Below are 15,422 nucleotides of genomic sequence, written 5' to 3' on the forward strand. Positions count from 1 at the left end.
CGCCCTTCTTCCCCAACAGGTTAAGATCAAATACTGGAGGACAAGACTCCCTTAACCCCTTAACGATGCAAGACGTATATTTACGTCCTGCGCCGGCTCCCGCGATATGAAGCATCACATCACGTCCGTCCCGACGCTCATCAACGGCCGGCACCCGCGGCTAATACCACACATCGCCAATTACGGCAATGTGCGGTATTAACCCTTTAGAAGCTGCGGACCGCCGCTTCTAAAGTGAACGTGAAACTATCCCGGCTAGTCAGCCGGGCTGTTCGGGACCGCCGCGGTGAAATCGCGGCGTCCCGAACAGCTTACAGGACACCAGGAGGGCCCTTACCTGCCTCCTCGGTGACGAATGACTGCTCCGTGCCTGAGATCTAGGCAGGAGCAGTCAAGCGCCGATAACACTGATCACAGGCGTGTTAATACACGCCAGTGATCAGCATGAGAGATCAGTGTGTGCAGTGTTATAGGTCCATATGGGACCTATAACACTGCAAAATAAAATAAAATAAAAAGTGTTAATAAAGGTCATTTAACCCCTTCCCTAATAAAAGTTTGAATCACCCCCCTTTTCCCATAAAAAAAAAAAACATATGTGGTATCGCTGCGTGCGTAAATGTCCGAACTATAAAAATATATAATTAATTAAACCGCACGGTCAATGGCGTACGCGCAAAAAAATTCCAAAGTCCAAAAAAGCGTATTTTTTGGTCACTTTTTATACCATTAAAAAATGAATAAAAAGTCCGATCAAAACAAAAATGGTACCGATAAAAACTTCAAATCACGGCGCAAAAAATGAGTCCTCATACTGCTCAGTACGGGGAAAAATAAAAAAGTTATAGGGGTCAGAAGATGACATTTTTAAATGTATACATTTTCCTGCATGTAGTTATGATTTTTTCCAGAAGTATGACAAAATCAAACTTATATAAGTAGGGTATCATTTTAACCATATGGATCTACAGAATAATGATAAGGTGTCATTTTTACCGAAATATGCACTGCGTAGAAACGGAAGCCCCCAAAAGTTACAAAATGGCGTTTTTTCTTCGATTTTGTTGCACAATGATTTTTTTTCCATTTCGCCGTGAATTTTTGGGTAAAATGACTAATGTCACTGCAAAGTAGAATTGGTGACACAAAAAATAAGCCATAATATGGATTTTTAGGTGGAAAATTGAAAGGGTTATGATTTTTAAAAGGTAAGGAGGAAAAAAGGAAAGTGCAAAAACTGAAAAACCCTGAGTCCTTAAGGGGTTAAGACCACTGGAGTCTGGAGGAGGCGCTGTTAAAGAGGTTATCAAGACAGCTGAAAAAGTAAGAACTTACCATGCTTCCCAGTTGCTCACTTCAGGTTTGGTCTCATCCTGATACCTTCTGGTATGAAAATGGAGGGCCGAGATGGGGGAGCAGGTGGCATGTTCAGTCGTCACATGCAGGCAAAATCAGTGGCAGCAAATGTATGCAACATTGTGTGTACATTGGCTACCACATGGAGGCCTGGTCTCGCCCGCATGTGGTGACCATAGCACATTACCTGACCCCTTATTTCAGCCTCCCCCTTTATTCCAGGTGAGAATGTATCGGGATGAGATGAGAGCTAACTGGAAAAGAGCCACTGAAGGAAGGGTGAAGTTTATGCCATTTTAGCTCCTCTGATAACCCCTTTAACATATAGAGGAAAATGAGGCGCCTTTTACATCAGGAGGATTCATTTGCCTCATAAGGGGTAGGAGTAGACCCCTTTTAAGATCAAAGACTGGAAGGCAAGACTCCCTTAAGACCATTGGAGTCTGGAGGAGGCACTGTTAAAGAGGTTATCAAGACAGCTGAAAACGTATGACGTTCCTTCGCTTACCAGCAGCTCACTTCTGATTTGGTCTCGACTCGTCCTGATTCCTTCCGGTATGAAAATGGAGGGCCGAGATGGGGGAGAAGGTAGCTTGTAGTCACATGCAAGCGAAATCAGTGGCAGCAAACAAATGCAACATGGCGTGCACATTGGCTACCACATGGAGGCCTGGTTTCGCCCCCACATGTGGTGATCACAACACATTACCTGACCCCTTATTTCAGCCACCCCCTTTATTCCAGGTGAGGAGATATCAGGATGAGATGAGAGCTATTTGGAAAAGAGCCACTGGAGGGAGGGAAAAAGTTATGCATTTTTAGCTCCTCTGATAGCACCTTTAACATATAGAGGCAAATGAGGCGCCCTTAACATCAGGAGGAGACCCCCTTTAAGATCAAATAATGGAGAACAGGACTCCCTTAAGACCAGTAGAGTCTAGAGGAGGCGCTGTTTAAAGAGGTTATCAAGACAGCTGAAAAGGTATGACCTTACCTCACTTCCCAGCAGATCACTTCTGGTTTGGTCTCGACTCGTCCTGATACCTCCACGGTAGCTTTACTGAGGGTAGAGAGGTGATATAGTATATGCAGTACAGACAATTTCCCAAATAGGTGACCAGTTACACAGAGGGACCTCGCAGGCTTCCTGGGAATTGCAGTATATAGATACACTTTAGTGCAGGCCATGGTGACTATATAGAAGACTTGACTGACTTGACAATTGACAAGAAGATGACTTTGAGCTTACTTGAGCTGACTTGTGGCTGCAGGCTTTAGGCTTGAGGCCTCAAATGCTCTGGACACACTCTGAGGCAACTGCACTGGACCTCAGCAGAAGCAAGAATGCAGGAGGAGAGCGATTGTAGCTCCACCCCTGCTTTTATTGGAGTGTCTTGCAAAGAGCCCATAGGTCACTAGAGGGGTCACCTGGTCACTAGTGCCTCCTGGGTATCAAGCACATGGTCACGCTAGTTAAAGAAACATTACACTTTTAACATATAACATGTGTACATAGGGGTTAAAACTGCAGGGGGCCCTGGGTACATAAAGGGACTCTTGGTAACCATGCAACTGCTGTAGTAACATGTCAAATGACAATATACATAGCTCTTTCGGATTGGGCTGCCAGAGGCTATCTACCCAATGCATTGGCTACTGGGGTCTCTTGGTTGGACACACTTCCCCCAGAGCTCTATGCATTGTTAGACAACATTAGACATTTGTTACCTTATTTTACCTTCTGGCCAGTAAAATATCCTGGGCACGTGGACACAAGAAAATATTAGACATTAAGCATTATAAACATTTTGTGGACTAGTACTATGGTAAATGCTACAGCCCTAATGTGATATTAAACATATGTGCATGACTTAACGTGGTGTCAGTGGACTATGTGTAGCACAGGACTTTATGTGGTATTTTAATCTTTATACCTAGCTGGAACTTGGCCTTGAGTGGACTGTTGAGGACCTACACAGCACCTACCCTTGGGATTAAGGAATGCCTACTTCTTCGGGAGCTCTTGACTCGATTGGAATTGCAACAGGCTCTCCCTCGTCGAATTCTGGAGTAGGTAGCGGTTCGGGACTGGCAGGACTTGGACTTGTTGGCAGAGACATTGGTGAGACAGGTGATCGGGAGATTGGGGTATAGACTGGTGACAGGACTGGGACTGGTGTGGCGACTAAGGTTGGTTGAACCGGTCCAGGGTTTGGCGAGATACAGAAGACCGAAGGTTGACTTTGGGAGAACATAGGGACATTCATGGATGGGTGGATTTCCTTGCCCGGCACATACTCCCTCGCAGGTCTGACAGCTGGTGGAGAAGGTGCTGGGAGCAGGAATAGGTCTTCCTTGAGACACAGCTTGATTCTGTTACGATGGACAATTTGCGGCTCATACCCAAGATTTTGTACCTCGTACATGTCAGAGTCTGGATAGGGTACAGACATCACTGTGTATGGTTCTGTCTCCCAGATAGAGTCCAGTTTATGAGTTCTCGGGAACTTCCGCAGACAGATTTTGTCATCTAGCTGGAGGGGTTTGGCGGAGGCATGACAGTTATAATCTTGCTGTTGTCTTCGTTAAGCCTCGCCCATCTTTTTGCCAACAATCTCTTTTGCTTCTTGGATCCTTCTTTGATCCTGGGGAGTTATTGAATGGGGCTTGAAGCCCAAATGCCCATGCCATTCCCTCATCGGGTAGAAAGGGGTGTAGCCGGTAGAACAATGGACCGTGTTGTTATAAATCTCCAACAATTCGGGCAACAATTGGGGCCACTCTTCATGCTTGGATACAGATGCAGCTCGCAACATGTTGATGAAGACTTGATTGATGTGCTCACAGAGCCCGTTCCCTTGAGAGTGGTAAGCTGTAGTCCAAAGTTTCTTACAGGCGTGGAACTGACACAGCTCCTCAAAGAGTTGGGCCTCGAAGGCCCTTCCACGGTCTGTTAGGACAGACTCCGGACACCCAAGGGTTTGCACCCAATTGGAGTACAACATCTGGGCCGCTGTCTTGGCTGTGAGGTCTTTAACAGGTACCATGACAACCCATTTGGAGTAGTGATCCACCATGGTGAGAGCATAAGTGTGCCCAGACTGGGTAGGAGACAACTTGACATGGTCTAGCGCGACCAACGGATTAGGCCTTTCACTCTGGATTGAATGGAGGGGTGCTCTTGCGCCCTTGCACACATTCTTGGTGACATTGCAGAGTGCACACTCACTGCACCATTTCTCAATGTCGCTCCACATTCCAATCCAGTAGCCTCGGTCTTGTGGACTCCAAAGTGTCCCGACTGATCATGACATGTGTTGCGGACCATCGCCGCATCTCTTCGAGGAACCAGAATCTGATGAAGTCGAGCATCAGAGACCGGATCCAAAGAATTTCTGTAGCTGGGTTGTCGCCGGTGAGGATTCTGTGTTGGATCATGGACGCATGTACGAAGTCTGTAGGGTGTTTACTAAAAGCCTTGTGGTACCTTTTGGCGACGTTGACGACTCCCTTGACTTGATCCCTTGGGGTGGTATTGTCTCCTACTTGGAGTTGCGCCCACCAGGGCTCAGGAGAACTCATACAGGATCCTTCAACCACTTGGGCCGCATGCTTTTGAGCCACCTTGTGTTCTGTTAGGATGACCCTTGACTCTATGAGATACAGCTGGGCGACTGGGGTGTATTTAGGTAGCACAGTAGTAGAATCAGACAGATTGACTAACCGTACTGGGGCCCATTGGTAACTGTAACAAGGCTTCTCGCAGCTCCAACAAGGATGATCGAGGATGATCTTCCAGTTGCATTGGCTCCAGCAGGGCTTGATAGTCCTTGTTTCTTACTCCAGGACTTGCACGGCACCAGGTGATGGTCTCTATGTTGGGTTGCAAGGTCACCGACCTGATGTCTTGTACTCGCCCTCTGCAGATTTCACCTTGCTTGTTGGAAAACTTCTCTGCCTGTAGAACTTTCAAGTGGTGTTGCACAGCCCATTGGCCTGAAAGGGACATGTAGGGGAGAGAGGTACGGCATCTACTATTTCAACAAAACAGTTTTTCATAATGTTCATCTCCATTATAAATTCAGCAGACCCCTTATCTGCCACATTATTTACAATCACTCCCTGCCCAATAAGTACACGTTTTCCCAACTGAATAGTTGGCTCCCAGTATTCATGTCTGGGTATTGGTTGTCTTACCTGCCACTACTCTAAAGTCAACATCATCAGGCTCACACAATAAACTAGCATCCCAATGCTGATAGAATTTTTTTTTAGGTATGGTAGACACTTGTGACCCTGTATCTATCAGCGCCTCCAACTGTACACCCTCTACAATAATTTTTACATAGGGGCAGGAGGCAACATAAAGTGCGAGTCCTAACTTAGGCATTCAGGTTTGGACCTGGTGACTGTTTTCCTGAGGGCCGGTCCGCGACCTCAGGAGAAATCTGTTTAAATCCCTGCATCTTCCAATGTCCTGACTTATTGCAGTAAGTACAAAAGGGCCTATGAGTCCCCGAGGGCCTATTGGACGGAGAGTTGAAATTGCAGGGGGCAGGGACAGGTTTCCTATGTGGGGGCTGTTCATAGTCAGGTGGGGCGGCCCGAATGGCAAGCTCCTTCACCGCCTTAGTCAACTGTTCAATGTCCTGCTTAACACTTTGTAGGTCAAAGGCTGTGGTGACTGGCAAAGCAGATGATACTGGGGCGGGGGCCCATGATGGTGGTATTGGCCCAACTACCGGCCCTTGTGGCTCTTGGACAGGAGTACAAACTTCCTCAAAGTCAGTCCCGGACTCAATCACTTGAATAGTCAGTCTCTTAAAAGCAGGGCAGGACAAATGAGGGTTTTTGACTGCTAACATTCTCAACTGGGCTTTGTCCCACTTATTATGAGCCCCATCGATAAATCTGTCCATTAACACCTTGTTGCCCTGCTGGGGATTTATACCATCTAGTTTTTGGACAGTCTCTAGGGCCTGGGTTCTCAACCTGGGGTACGCGTACCCTTAGGGGTACGCCAGGGGCTGTCGGGGTACGTGAAAGCGCTGACAAATATCGGCCATGCAATGGCCAGTATTTGTCAGCGCATAGCCTGTAAGTGAGCTGCGTGGTTGCCGGAGAGACGTGTGGCCTCCCCTGATGTTGCGCGGAGTTGCCGTACAGCGCAGGGGGACGTCAGTGCGGCCCCGCCGAACATCCCGTGAAGGAGCAGGTAACGGGACCGCAGGACGCCAGGTAAACAACTGTATTGGACGGAGGGGGGACTGTATGGGACGGAGCACAAGGCATTAAGATGGAAGGGGAGAGGGATAATGGCGGAGGGGGGATGGGGAGTAATAAAGCACAAGGCTTTAAAATGTAATGCCTTGTGCTTTATTACTCCCTCCCCCCCCTCCGCCATTATCCCTCTCCCCTTCCATCTTAATCCCCTTGCACTATTCCCCCTCCCTCTGATCCCCTTTTGCCATATCGGATAATAATGGCACAAGGGGATTAAGGTGGAGGGGGGAAAATGGCAAAAGGGGATCAGAGAGAGGTGGGAATAATGACACAAGGGGATTAAGATGGAGGGGGGGTTGATTATCCCCCCTCCATCTTAATCCCCTTGTGTTATTATTCCTCCTCCATCTTTATCCCCTTGTGCCAATATTCCCCCCTCCCTCTGATCCCCTTTTGCCATTTTTCCCCCCTCCAACTTAATCCCCTTGTGCTATTATTATCTGATATGGCAAAAGGGGGGAATAATGGTACAGGGGGATTAAGAAGGAGGGGGGAATAATTGCACAAGGGGATTAATATGCAAGGGGGAATAATGGCACAAGGGGATTAAAAGGGAGGGGGGAATAATGGCACAAGGGGATTAAGATGGAGGGGGGAATAATGGCACAAGGCGATTAATTCCATCTTAATCCCCTTGTGCTATTATTCCCCCCTCCATTTGAATCCCCTTTTGCCATTATTCCCCCCTACATCTTAATCCCCTTTTGCCATATTGGATAAAAATGGCACAAGGGGATTAAGATGGAGGGGGGATGCATTAGTATAAAGGTAAGAACACTCCTTTTGTCCGCGGGTACCCCTCGCGCATGAGGGGGTACCCGCGGACATAAGTTCAGGACTTGGGGGTACGGTCGCCGAAAAGGTTGAGAACCACTGGTCTAGGACTTTATTTTGTTCCTGTTTATGTTTTGTTTTTACCTGCAACCTGTGGAAATAAAGCTGGCAAGGAGCCAGACTTGTATGAGGAACTGTGGTCTGCTGTGTTATTGTGAGGAACGTGTCCCTTTGAAAGTGACCAGGACGATCCGAGAGCTAATCCCTGAGACGGTTCGTCACATTTTGGTGGAGGATGCGGGCACACGTTGATAAGGACATAACGTTGACAAGGGCAACCAACAGGCGAGTTGGAGAGGAGCCGTTGCTAGGAGCAACCCCCTCAAGATTGCAAGTTGGAGGAGCCCAGCAGAGGAGTTCAAGCACAGGATGGTGTCTGCGGAGGAGCGTTGCTAGGGGAAACTGATCGAGATTAAAAAAAAATTCTGAAAAAAGGACATCGGCAGTTCGTTGCTGGGGGCAACCGACGTGAATGTGGTCCCCACCTCTTTGTGTACATAGCGATGTTTTACAGGCACTGCAGTTACCTGGGTTTGTGACCACGATCCAGGCTCTCTACATCGCGATGCACTCTCGGCCCGCCGCCGCAACAAGACTGGGCAAATCCTATTACATGACCAGACGCCTGGCAACGCGTCGCTGGTTAACGGGGCCCTGCAGTGGGCTCCGAGCCCTGTTTCTTCAGTGCTGCAGAATCGAGAGGCGGGACCCCCGAACATCATGCCTGGTGCTTAATCATGCTAGGTATATATACATATATATTGAATGTCTCCGTTTTACACATATATGTTTTAATTTGATATTGGGCGTACATAGAGTGTATGTGGTGCTTGCAGTCACGGCTTTAATACTGTGCATTTTAGCTGCATTCATACCGTGCATTGGTACTGGGCTTTCTTCCATTACATTGAAGTTTTGCATAAAAAATTTTCATGCAATCATCATATTTCCTGTGCATTTAATCTCAACGTCTACAATGGGCATTCATACCGAGCATTTATTCATGCCGCTAATACTACACTTCATTTAGAATCACCACCGGGGAGAGAAAAAAAAAAACGCACGCTCCTAGCATTGTATACTGCACCCACAGTTTTCTTAGCATTGTAGTCTGCACGCAGGCTCCTAGCATTGTATACTGCACGCACGGTTTTCTTAGCATTGCAGTCAGCACGCACTCTCCTAGCATTGTGGACTGCGCGCACGGATGTAGCATTGTATTCTGCACGTCCGCATAAAGCATGGTATATTGCACGCCCGATCTTAGCATTGCATGCTGCACGCACACTTTCAGCACCGTACACTGTACGCACACTCCTAGCATTATACACTGCATTTACGCTCCTAGCATCACATACTGCATGCATGCTCTTGGCATTGTATACGGCACGCACTTAGCATTACGCTGCACGCATGTGTTTCCACACCGAGACCATGGCACGCACACTCATAGCTTTATACTGCACGCAGGGTCATAATAATCGCACTGCATGCACGCTCAAACGCTTTCACTACACGCACGCTCCACACATACACTTATAACGTTCATGCTGTAAGTACGCCCACAGCTTACCTTGCACATACACTCATAGTATTTATACTGCATATACGCTTACAGGAACACTGTTTACAGATCATGAACGTTATATTCATGCGCTCACGACATTTACATGGTTAACTTACTCATAATATTCATTCGATCATGGCACTCATACTATTCATACGCTCTTGGTTTTACATTGATTATACTTGTGTACATTTATACTGTTCACACAGGTAGGGCATCTTCACCGTTGTTACATTCTGGCGTTACTGTGGTAATTATCACACTGTTCATACACTAGTAGTTGGTTACTGCACACATGCTTGTATTATTACATTGAAATACATTAATGATGGTTTCGCCCTTGTAGTGATACGGTATACATGCTGGTAGTAGGTTTGCTGCACACACGGTTTTGTGCCATTCATACTGTACACACGCTAGTGGTTGGTACTGTAGTAGTTACACAATACAGGTGATAGTAGTTGTCATAAGATATATATACTTGTAGTTGGTATACGGGACGTACGCTTGCATCATTTATACTGTACATAGGTCAGGGGTTGTTACCATAGTCATTGGCATAATAAACTTACGGCCGTACTATTTTACGCTTGTAAGTTTACAACGGTACTCACGCTCATATCATTAGGGCGACAGATTCGTTTGCTGTTATACTGTTCGTATGCTTGTGCAAGTTTACACTGTACATGTGTTTGCGCTTTTTACACAAACATGCACTCTTAGCTATAATTTCATTTGAGCTTTATACTATGCTCACAACTTCACACTGTCTTCAAGCTCACAGCTTGATACTATGCATACTACATACATTCCTAGTTTCACACACACGGTACAGAGGTTTGTAACTTTATACAGTATTTTCATAAACAATCTCACTGTACACTCGGTTTTCTTACACTCAACGGAAAAGCTATACATCATGAGATGCTACACGTACAAGTACTGTAAATTGTCACAACGTTGTGACAATTTACAGTACTTGTACGTGTAGCATCTCATGATGTATAGCTTTTCCGTTAAGTAGCAATTACGGCACAGTATATACATTCTGAAAATGGTCATAGTGTAAATGCATAGCATTTCGCTCCAGTCATACTGCATAGGCTTGGAGCATTCATACGACATTCACTAGGTCCAGCATTAATGTGATAAATGATCATCGTTTCATGCATGTCGCTTATAGTTTCATTTGGTGCATGGCATTCTTGGCGAACATTGGGATACATATGATCACAGCTTCCAAGTTCTGCTCGTATCATCTGTCCGATTTGTTTGCTCATGCCACTCATAGGTACTTCATGCTTATCGACCTACAGGTCATGACTGTCACGGTGCATACACGATAGCTTTCTTATTGTTATCATTTGGTACATAACTACATTGCTTTAGTCCAGGTTTGCATAAGATTTAATGATTCATCATGAGCTGCACCAGCTTTTGGTTATTTCATATTATGCAGTTATGCAGTCACAAAAAGCTTGTACATGGTTCTTGGGGTCTTAGCTCACTCATCACTCATAAGTCCATGACTAGTCACTGTGCATGGACAAGTATACATCAACATCAGCACGATCATCTTGACAGTTTCATAACATCCATAAGTTTAACAGCATCATTACACGACTATAGTCTCCACCTCACACATGTGTCAGACATTTCGAATCAGGCACATGTACAGTGGTCCCTCAACATACGATGGTAATTCGTTCCAAATGACCCATCGTTTGTCGAATCCATCGTATGTTGAGGTATCCGTGCAATGTAAAGTATAGGAAGCTGTACTCACCTGTCCCCGCAACTCCGGACCAGGTCCTCACCGCTCCCGATGCTGTCCAAGGGGCTCCCGATGCTGTCCCGCTGCTCCGGTGTCTTCTTCGCGATCCTCCGGCTTCTTCCGCATCTTCTCCAGGGTCCGGGCCTCGCTTTCTGGAGCCGTTATTACGATGCTGCGCCGGCGCGGCGTGCGTAGTGACGTAATAACGACACCGGAAAGCGAGGCCCGGACCCTGGAGAAGATGCAGAAGACGCCGGAGGATCGGGAAGTGGACCCGGAGCAGCGGGAATAGGTAGGCGAACCTGCCCGGGATGCTTAAACTGCTATCCGACAGCAGCTTAAGCATTTTGCGCTGTCGGATAGCAGTTGATGCGATGGCCCCGACATATAAAAGCATCGTATGTCGATGCTGACATCGACACGCGATGGCCTCTGAGAGGCCATCGTATGTCGATTTGATCATATGTCGGGGCCATCGCAGCTCGGGGGGGTTACTGTATAGGGTGATATATACGTCGACTAGGTTCAGCAGAAGTTTCGGCATTCACCACTAATGCAGCAGAGTTGAACATTTTACCAGCAATACCAATCATTAGACATAATGGTAATGTCAGACATAATGGCAATAGGGCGGGTTTATCGTAATGGGACACCACTCATGAGGCTAGTGGAGTTAGGAATGGGGCATTGGGATTGATTTAGTTTCAGGTAAGGTAGTCGGATATTGTTGATCTTCAGGCAATAAGGCGGTTACCGCCAAGGTCGATCGGGTGTCGATGGTTGTGCCTATTTAGCTAACAGTTTCTATTTTGCCACTCATTAGCAGGAATATGATGGGATTCATTGGGCCGACAGGTCATAGTGTTTCACTCTTGCAATGAGGTTAGGCCGCATGCTACAAGCAGATATCGGTTTGGGTTTAGCCTGACCCTGTTCAAGTGCCGAACTCTGGTTTCGGTGTAGAGGAGGCATGACTGTCACAACTCTTCAGTTTCCAGGCATCGATCCCTGTGCCAGTCAGTTTGCTTCACCTATTTTCTGTCTCAATGTCGGGACTATATCTTGGATTTGTGCTAAGGTAGGGGCATTGGTCATGATTACAACATTTGATTCCCTACCAGATTGACTTTTGCCCTCTAAAAGTGCGGCCTCCGTTGCGGTCATTGGACACACTCCAGACCGATATGTTAAAAGTTTATAATGTGTACATTACAAGTAAATATATATCATGGTTATCACAAGCAGGAATGTGTAAGCCCTGATCACAAGTGTAAAGCCTAATTAGGCTGTATTTGTGATATGGGCGGTAACATCTCCAACCCCCCTACACATCAAGGTGGCACATAAGGGGTTGTGGGCGGGGGCAGGGATATATATATAGCCCCTGCCCCCTATCAGGTGGCGTTCGTGACATTTTGAGGACCCCTCCCAACCCTCCCTCTCTTTTTTCCATCTTTTCATTTCTTCATTTCATACATTACAGGGCATGCCCTCTAAAGGTGTGGCCTCTGTCGCGGTCATTGGGGACACTCCAGACCGATATGTTAAAGGTTATAATGTGTACATTACAAGTAAATATATATCATGGTTATCACAAGCAGGAATGTGTAAGCCCTGATCACAAGTGTAAAGCCTAATTAGGCTGTATTTGTGATATGGGCGGTAACATCTCCAACCCCCCTACACATCAAGGTGGCACATAAGGGGTTGTGGGCGGGGGCAGGGATATATATATAGCCCCTGCCCCCTATCAGGTGGCGTTCGTGACATTTTGAGGACCCCTCCCAACCCTCCCTCTCTTTTTTCCATCTTTTCATTTCTTCATTTCATACATTACAGGGCATGCCCTCTAAAGGTGTGGCCTCTGTCGCGGTCATTGGGGACACTCCAGACCGATATGTTAAAGGTTATAATGTGTACATTACAAGTAAATATATATCATGGTTATCACGAGCACGAATGTGTAAGCCCTGATCACAAATAATAATTAAGCCGGAGAGCGGCTGACACTTACCGTGGTCCAGAGACTTACAGCGCAGCGCAGCATCCCTCTTTAGGCGGCGGCGGCAGGCAGCAGACATGAGTATAACGGCTAGGATACTTCACCGGCAATCTTTCCTCTGGAACACACTGCCGTTAACGGAGACCAGGACCCCGCACTGGAACCTCCTAAAAGCCAGGATCCCGCACTGGCTATAGTCCTGCCATGCCGCTGACAGACCGTGGCAGGACAGAGCCAGGACCCCGCACTGGCATATACTCACGGACATAGATGCAGCCAAGACCCTGCAGGGCTGTACAAAATCTTGAATAGATGGGCAGCGTGCGGGAGTTTGCGGGGTTGTTTTATAGGTATGGTACCTTGGTTAATTAAAATAATTATTTATGCTAATATCTAGATGGGCGGTCCTGGTGGGTGGTCTGGAGACCGCATTACCCTTCTGTGCTGCCGTAGGGGACGATGAGGAAATATATATATATATGTATATATATATATATAGATATGTGTATGTATATACATGTACATATACATGCTTGATAAAGACTGTGCAGACAGTCAAAACGTTGCTCGCCACATATGAGAAAATAAATCACCTTTGATTTTTCATCTAACTGGAGTGCTGTGGGACACTTTATTTTGGATATATATATATATAAATATGTATTTGTATGTATATATGAATGTACATATATGTATAAATAAATATGTATGCATATATATATATGTATGTGTGTATATATATGTATATGTGTGTATATATATTTGTATTTATGTATGTGTATAGATATATGTACATATATATTGTGACATTCCGTCTCGGGGATTAGCTCTGGGATCGTCCTGGTCACTTACCACGGGACACGTTTCCTCGCAATAACTCGCCAGACAACCGTTAAGCATACAAGTCTGGCACCTCACGAGCTTTATTTACACAGGTTACAGGTAAAACAAAATATAACTCAGGAACAAACCGAAGTCCTAGACCGTCTGGTCACTGACTACACATGTAAGCATGCCCTGACTACTAACTGGTGAGCTACCCTCAGCCAGCATAAAACATGTGCCCCTGCAACCTGTTTTACTCACAGTTCACACCACTTCTTGGACCACTCACAGCTCCTGCTGTGTGTTTCCTCAACAGGGTCCATGTGTCTCCCCCTACAGCGACATGCTGTTTTCCTGGGTGAGCCCAGACTAGACTATTCTGTTTCCTTTCCTTATATCTAGACTTCCCACATTTCTGCTGGCCTCATTAATTAGGCACCTGATGAGCATCTCTGCTAGCTCAGCTAGGAGAAAGGACTGGGAAAAACACCCTTTCATTACCCTCAAACCTGCCTTAGTGCCACAATATATATATATATGTGTGTGTGTGTGTATATATATATATATATATATATATATATATATATACACACACACACATGTATATACATATACCTATATATGCATACATATATAAATATATATATATATATGTACATATGTCTATACACATGGGATGCAGAGCGGGTGCATGCTGACTGAGGGGTCCTGATACATCAAGAAGAAAAATCACCGCCACATTCACAAGTAGATAATATGGCTTTATTACATCTCATACAGGCAACGTTTTGGCTGCGTAATTAAAGCCTTTCTCAACCCATCCCGGCTTCAGAAAGGTTGTTACTGTGCAGCCGAAACGTTGCCTGTGTCTGATGTAATAAAGCTAGATTATCAACTTGACATCTACTTGTGAATGTGGCAGTGATTTTTCTTCTTGCTGTATATGTAAACATATATATATATATCTATATATATATAGATATATTTATATATAATATTAGAATATGTATGTATGTATATATATATATATATATATATATATATATATGCATTTCCATATAAGTTGGATGAATGCGTTCTTATGGGTAGAGCTGAGGAGAGCCAGGGCACCAGGGAGGAAATTGTTGTGGTCTTCCTCCCCACCCACAACCAGACAATCATGCAAATAAATTGGAACTGTTTGCACCAACTGGAGCACTCCTTTAATATGGTAAAAATGTATTAAAAAAAAGTTTTCATTAACTTTGTCCTACTTTTAATTTATTAAAATTTTTCATAACATAACAAATGAGTCTTGTCACATATTTTTGCAGGTATTATTGTGGGACAATTTATTATATCACTAGACAAGTGTTTGTTTGAGAGTCTGTCTTTTTTTCCATGGTTGTAGCGACCGCTAAGTGGGAGGGAGATCATTCTGCAATATTTAGACTTTTGAAACAGTTGGTGGCACACTGTATCATAAACAATGGTCTGTTGCATGGAATGAATAACAGGTGTATCTGAATGGGTTGGGTGGGTGATGTTGAAATAAAATTACTTCAAACTTATCAAAAAGGAATCCTGGGACGTATAGTTAGTACAAAGTCCGACACAATTTAGGCATTTCACAAAATGTAAATCATCAGCTATATATAGAATTGACAATACAGTCCTTGAGCATCAAGCCAAGCATGGATCCTGGTATGTACTAAAATTACCTTATGGTGCATAACCCCTTCAAAGGGTTACTTCAAGATAAACAACTATAGTACATATCCTAAGCATATGAGCTAAGTGTC

At 45.3% G+C, this 15,422-nt stretch overlaps 1 protein-coding gene and 1 long non-coding RNA gene across 20 annotated transcripts in view; one reads left to right on the forward strand and one right to left on the reverse strand.

Annotated features, from left to right (window-relative positions):
- Window positions 1-15,422, forward strand: part of LOC130340261 (golgin subfamily A member 6-like protein 22) — a 548,567-nt gene that overhangs the window by 217,756 nt on the left and 315,389 nt on the right. The window lies entirely within an intron of this gene.
- LOC130340269 (uncharacterized) lies at window positions 11,279-14,159 on the reverse strand. Its single transcript, XR_008880429.1, has 2 exons — window positions 11,413-14,159; window positions 11,279-11,364 (listed from the first exon to the last, which is right to left on the reverse strand). It is a non-coding gene; the product is annotated as an uncharacterized LOC130340269 (long non-coding RNA).

The sequence above is a fragment of the Hyla sarda genome, unplaced genomic scaffold (assembly GCF_029499605.1).
Source record: "Hyla sarda isolate aHylSar1 unplaced genomic scaffold, aHylSar1.hap1 scaffold_58, whole genome shotgun sequence".
In the NCBI taxonomy this organism is placed as follows: Eukaryota; Metazoa; Chordata; class Amphibia; order Anura; family Hylidae; genus Hyla; species Hyla sarda.